Here is a 6,518-nt window from a genome sequence, read left to right on the forward strand (position 1 = left end):
TTCCGTGTGCAGCCACAAGCTATTATGGGCTCTAGCATAGTTGATTAAGTTGTGTGAGCTCTTGAAGAGGTAGACTAGCAGATGTAGGGGTTGTAGGTGGTACGGTCTACCCGGAGTAGAGAGTTTACGCTTCTGAAAGACTGTGTCTCGGTCATCCGTTTCTCAAACATCATGCAGTGCGAGAAATCAAGCGGAGGCGATCGAGTCTTGTGGGGAAAAGTGCACAAACCTCTGCAGAGTGTATAAACTAATCATGGTTAGCCGTGTCCCCGGTTATGGACAACTTGAGTATCTAGTACTTGGATTATCATATGAATCTCATCACCATGTTACTTTAATTAATATTGTTGGGTTAATGATGATACTTAATTGGGATTGAGTTGGAGGTACCTTCTCAATGTTTCACAACCACCATGATAGTTAAATAAAATTTATTCCTTTGCAGTAGGGAAAAATTGGCTTTTCGCAAAACTGTAACCATAGAGCCTTCTACCAGCCATATATGCATGTAGTATAGCATTATTATGTTCATTATTCTCTATGTGTTACATTGCCAGCATATTCCATGTGCTGACCCGTTTTCGGGCTGCAAAGTTTCATGTTGCAGACTTTTCAGACGACGAGTAAGGTGCCTTAGGTCGTGGTCTTATACTCAGTGATGCCGTTGGAGTTGATGGACTCACTTATCTTCCAAGCCTTCCGCTGTTATCGTATTTAGATGGCCTTAAGCCATATTTATCATACTTATTTCTCTCTTGAGATATTCGTTGTAATAAGTGTGTGATTGCTACTCTGTTATAAATCCTCCATTTGTACTGTGCGTGTCAGCATTACTGATCCAGGGATGACACTGGTGCACAGCAGCACAAACTGTTTGAGGTCTGGTCGCTACAATACCCTAAGGAAACCATTGGGTATACCTTCTACCTCAGATCCGAAGGCAAGATCTTCGTTGCCAAGAACGGGTTCTTTCTGGAGAAAGAGTTTCTCTCGAAAGAAGTAAGTGGGAGGAAAGTGGAACTTGATGAGATGACCCTCTCGAACCGGAAAGTAGCGCAGCACAAGAAAATGTTTCTGTGGTGCCTGCACCGACTAGAGAGGAAGTTAATGATGACGATCATGATCAAGTTACCGCTGAACTTCGTAGGTCCACAAGGACACGTTCCGCACCAGAGTGGTACGGCAACCCTGTCTTGGAAATCATGTTGTGGGACAACGGTGAACCTTCGAACTATGAAGAAGCAATGGCGGGTCCAGATTCCAACAAATGGCTTGAATCCATGCAATTCGAGATAGGATCCATGTATGAAAACAAAGTGTGGACTTTGACAGACTTGCCCGATGATCGGTGAGCGATAGAAAATAAATGGATCTTTAAGAAGAAGACGGACGCGGATGGAAATGTTACCATCTATAAAGCTCGACTTGTCGCTAAGGGTTATCGACAAGTTCAAGGAGTTGACTACGATGAGACCTTCTCACCCGTAGCAAAGCTGAAGTCCGTCCGAATCATGTTAGCAATTGCCGCATTCTACGATTATGAAATATGGCAAATGGACGTCAAAACGGCATTCCTTAACGGCTTCCTTAAGGAAGAATTGTATATGATGCAGCCGGAAGGTTTTGTCGATCCTAAGAATGCTGACAAAGTATGCAAGCTCCAGCGCTCAATCTATGGGCTGGTGCAGGCATCTCAGAGTTGGAACATTCGCTTTGATGAGATGATCAAAGCGTTTGGGTTTACACAGACTTATGGAGAAGCCTGTGTTTACAAGAAAGTGAGTGGGAGCTCTGTAGCATTTCTCATATTATATGTGGATGACATACTATTGATGGGAAATGGTATAGAATTCTTGGAAAGTATAAAGGCCTACTTGAATAAGTGTTTTTCAATGAAGGACCTTGGAGAAGCTGCTTACATATTAGGCATCAAGATCTATAGAGATAGATCGAGACGCCCCATAGGTCTTTCACAAAGCACATACCTTGACAAGATATTGAAGAAGTTCACTATGGATCAGTCCAAGAAGGGGTTCTTGCCTGTATTGCAAGGTGTGAGATTGAGCACGACTCAATGCCCGACCACGGCAGAAGATAGAGAAAAGATGAGTGTCGTCCCCTATGCCTCGGCCATAAGGTCTATTATGTATGCCATGCTGTGTACCAGACCTGATGTAAACCTTGCCGTGAGTTTGGTAGGAAGGTACCAAAGTAATCCCGGCATGGAACACTGGACAGCGGTCAAGAACATCCTAAAGTACCTGAAAAGGACTAAGGATATGTTTCTCGTTTATGGAGGTGATGAAGAGCTCGTCGTAAAGGGTTACGTCGATGCTAGCTTTGACACAGATCTGGATGACTCTAAGTCACAAACCAGATACATGTATATTTTGAATGGTGGGGCAGTCAGCTGGTGCAGTTGCAAGCAAAGCGTCGTGGTGGGATCTACATGTGAAGCGGAGTACATGGCAGCCTCGGAGGCAGCACATGAAGCAATCTGGATGAAGGAGTTCATTGCCGACCTAGGAGTTATTCCCAATGCATCGGGGCCGATGACTCTCTTCTGTGACAACACTGGAGCTATTGCCCTTGCCAAGGAGCCCAGGTTTCAAAAGAAGACCAGGCACATCAAGCGTCGCTTCAACTCCATTCGTGAAAATGTTCAAAATGGAGACATAGATATTTGTAAAGTACATACGGATTTGAATGTCGTAGATCCGTTGACTAAACCTCTTCCACGGGCAAAACATGATCAACACCAGAACTCTATGGGTGTACGATTCATCACAATGTAACTAGATTATTGACTCTAGTGCAAGTGGGAGACTATTGGAAATATGCCCTAGAGGCAATAATAAAATGGTTATTATTATATTTCCTCATTCATGATAATTGTCTATTGTTCGTGCTATAATTGTGTTATCCGGAAATCGTAATACATGTGTGAACACATAGACCATAACATGTCCCTAGTGAGCCTCTAGTTGACTAGCTCGTTGATCAATAGATGGTTACGGTTTCCTGACCATGGATATTGGATGTCATTGATAACGGGATCACATCATTAGGAGAATGATGTGATGGACAAGACCCAATCCTAAGCATAGCACTAGATCGTGTAGTTCGTTTGCTAAAGCTTTTCTAATGTCAAGTATCATTTCCTTAGACCATGAGATCGTGCAACTCCCGGATACCGTAGGAATGCTTTGGATGTACCAAAGGTCACAACGTAACTGGGTGGCTATAAAGGTGCACTACAGGTATCTCCGAAAGTGTCTGTTGGGTTGGCTCGGATCGAGACTGGGATTTGTCACTCCGTATGACGGAGAGGTATCTCTGGGCCCACTCGGTATTGCATCATCATAATGAGCTCAATGTGACTAAGTAGTTAGTCACGGGATCATGCATTACGAAACGAGTAAAGTGACTTGCCGGTAACGAGATTGAACGAGGTATTGGGATACCGACGATCGAATCTCGGGCAAGTAACGTACCGATTGACAAAGGGAATTGTATACGGGATTACTTGAATCCTCGACGTCGTGGTTCATCCGATGAGATCATCGAGGAGCATGTGGGAGCCAACATGGGTATCCTGATCCCGCTGTTGGTTATTGACCGGAGAGTCGTCTCGGTCATGTCTGCGTCTCTCCCGAACCCGTAGGGTCTACACACTTAAGGTTCGGTAACGCTAGGGTTGTAGAGATATTAGTATGCGGTAACCCGAAAGTTGTTCGGAGTCTCGGATGAGATCCCGGACATCACGAGGAGTTCCGGAATGGTCCGGAGGTAAAGATTTATATATAGGAAGTCCAGTTTCGGCCACCGGGAAAGTTTCGGGGGTCACCGGTATTGTACCGGGACCACCGAAAGGGTCCCGGGGGTCCACCGGGTGGGGCCACCTATCCCCGAGGGCCCCATGGGCTGAAGTGGGAAGGGAACCAGCCCCTGGTGGGCTGGTGCGCCCCCATGGGCCTCCCCTTGCGCCTAGGGTTGGAAACCCTGGGGGTGGGGGACGCCCCACCTGACTTGGGGGGCAAGTTCCCCCCTTGGCCGCCGCCCCCCCTTGAGATGGGATCTCCAGGGGCCGGCGCCCCCCAGGACACCTATATAAAGGGGGGGGAGGGAGGGCTATGCACCTAAGCCCCTGGCGCCTCCCTCTCCCCCGTAACACCTCTCCCTCTCGCTGAGCTTGGCGAAGCCCTGCCGAGATCCCCGCTGCTTCCACCACCACGCCGTCATGCTGCTGGATCTCCATCAACCTCTCCTTCCCCCTTGCTGGATCAAGAAGGAGGAGACGTCTCTCCCAACCGTACATGTGTTGAACGCGGAGGTGCCGTCCGTTCGGCGCTAGGATCATCGGTGATTTGGATCACGACGAGTACGACTCCATCAACCCCGTTCTCTTGAACGCTTCCGCTTGTGATCTACAAGGGTATGTAGATGCACTCCTTCCCTCTCGTTGCTAGTAAACTCCATAGATTGATCTTGGTGATGTGTAGAAAATTTTAAATTTCTGCTATGATCCCCAACAGATATGTGAGTAGTTTACCAAAGACCTTCGGGTCCATAGTTATTAGCTAGATGGCTTCTTCTCTCTCTTTGGATCTCAATACGAAGTTCTCCTCGATCTTCTTGGAGATCTATTCGATGTAACTCTTTTTGCGGTGTGTTTGTCGAGATCCGATGAATTGTGGGTTTATGATCAAGATTATCTATGAACAATATTTGAATCTTCTCTGAATTCTTTTATGTATAATTGGTTATCTTTGCAAGTCTCTTCGAATTATCAGTTTGGTTTGGCCTACTAGATTGATCTTTCTTGCAATGCGAGAAGTGCTTAGCTTTGGGTTCAATCTTGCGTTGCTCGATCCCAGTGACAGAAAGGGAAACGACACGTATTGTATTGTTGCCATCGAGGATAAAAAGATGGGGTTTATATCATATTGCTTGAGTTTATCCCTCTACATCATGTCATCTTGCCTAATGCATTACTCTGTTCTTATGAACTTAATACTCTAGATGCATGCTGGATAGCGGTCGATGTGTGGAGTAATAGTAGTAGATGCAGGCAGGAGTCGGTCTACTTGTCGCGGACGTGATGCCTATATACATGATCATGCCTAGATATTCTCATAACTATGCACTATTCTATCAATTGCTCGACAGTAATTTGTTCACCCACCATAATACTTATGCTATCTTGAGAGAAGCCACTAGTGAACCCTATGCTCCCCGGGTCTATTTTCCATTATATAAGTTTTCAATCTATTTTTATTTTGCAATCTTTACTTTTAGTCTTTATCATAAAAATACCAAAAATATTATCTTATCATCTCTATCAGATCTCACTTTTGCAAGTGGCCGTGAAGGGATTGACAACCCCTTTATCGCGTTGGTTGCAAGGTTCTTATTTGTTTGTGTAGGTACGAGGGACTTGCGTGTGGGCTCCTACTGGATTGATACCTTGGTTCTCAAAAACTGAGGGAAATACTTACGCTACTTTGCTGCATCACCCTTTCCTCTTCAAGGGAAAACCAACGCATGCTCAAGAGGTAGCAAGAAGGATCTCTGGCGCCGTTGCCGGGGAGTCTACGCACAAGTCAAGACATAACAAGTACCCATCACAAAGTCTTATCCCTCGCATTACATTATTTGCCATTTGCCTCTCGTTTTCCTCTCCCCCACTTCACCCTTGCCGTTTTATTCGCCCTCTCTTTCCGTTCGCCTCTTTTTTTCGCTTGCTTCTTGTTTGCTCGTGTGTTGGATTGCTTGCTTGTCACGATGGCTCAAGATAATACTAAATTATGTGACTTTGCCAATACCAACAACATTGATTTTCTTAGCACTCCGATCTCTCCTCTTACCGATGCTGAATCTTGTGAAATTCATGCTGCTTTGCTGAATCTTGTCATGAAAGATCAATTCGCCGGCCTTCCTAGTGAAGATGCCGCTACCCACCTAAATAGCTTTGTTGATTTGTGCGATATGCAAAAGAAGAAAGATGTGGACAATGATATTGTTAAATTGAAGCTATTTCCGTTTTCGCTTAGAGATCGTGCTAAAACTTGGTTTTTGTCTTTGCCTAAAAATAGTATTGATTCATGGAATAAGTGCAAGGATGCTTTCATCTCTAAATATTTTCCTCCCGCTAAGATTATCTCTCTTAGAAACGATATTATGAATTTTAAGCAACTTGATCATGAACATGTTGCACAAGCTTGGGAGAGAATGAAATTAATGATACGTAATCGACCTACACATGGTTTGAATTTATGGATGATTATACAAAATTTTTATGCCGGATTGAATTTTGCTTCCAGAAATCTTTTTGATTCAGCCGCGGGAGGCACTTTTATGGAAATCACTTTAGGAGAAGCTACTAAACTCCTAGATAATATTATGGTTAATTATTCTCAATGGTACACTGAAAGATCTACTAGTAAAAAAGTGCATGCAATTGAAGAGATTAATGTTTTGAGTGGAAAGATGGATGAACTTATGAATTTTTTTGCTAA

The sequence above is a fragment of the Aegilops tauschii genome, chromosome 2 (genome assembly GCF_002575655.3).
Source record: "Aegilops tauschii subsp. strangulata cultivar AL8/78 chromosome 2, Aet v6.0, whole genome shotgun sequence".
NCBI lineage: Eukaryota > Viridiplantae > Streptophyta > Magnoliopsida > Poales > Poaceae > Aegilops > Aegilops tauschii.